Source organism: Penaeus monodon, chromosome 24 (genome assembly GCF_015228065.2).
Source record: "Penaeus monodon isolate SGIC_2016 chromosome 24, NSTDA_Pmon_1, whole genome shotgun sequence".
In the NCBI taxonomy this organism is placed as follows: domain Eukaryota; kingdom Metazoa; phylum Arthropoda; class Malacostraca; order Decapoda; family Penaeidae; genus Penaeus; species Penaeus monodon.
Genome location: NC_051409.1, coordinates 14,293,896 through 14,294,197, shown reverse-complemented (window position 1 = coordinate 14,294,197; position 302 = coordinate 14,293,896). Strand labels below are relative to the sequence as shown.

General features: G+C 33.4%; 1 protein-coding gene across 1 annotated transcript in view; it reads left to right on the top strand.

The window, feature by feature from the left end:
- The window catches only part of LOC119588613 (E3 ubiquitin-protein ligase listerin-like), a 21,243-nt gene that overhangs the window by 4,155 nt on the left and 16,786 nt on the right, over positions 1 to 302 (top strand). The window lies entirely within an intron of this gene.

Sequence of the window (302 nt, the reverse complement as noted above, 5' to 3'; positions counted from 1 at the left end):
TGTCATATTGAAGGAGTCTGCAGTCATCTTCAGTATTAATTGGTAGAAATAAAAGACTGCCTTGCAGGATGCCAGAAGAGACAGAGACAGATTCAGAAGATGCACCATCCAGCAGGACTTACTTTACCATCTACATAAAGAACAAATCATTTTGTATTTTTTTCCTCATTGGATACCACAGGTCCTTTTTAGGCTAATAATGACAAAGAAGCAAAGTTTTCATTGTACTTTTCTATAAGAAGTAGAGAAGTAAAAATTAGATTGGTGATATTATCAATATGATACAGAAAAGGATACAAATA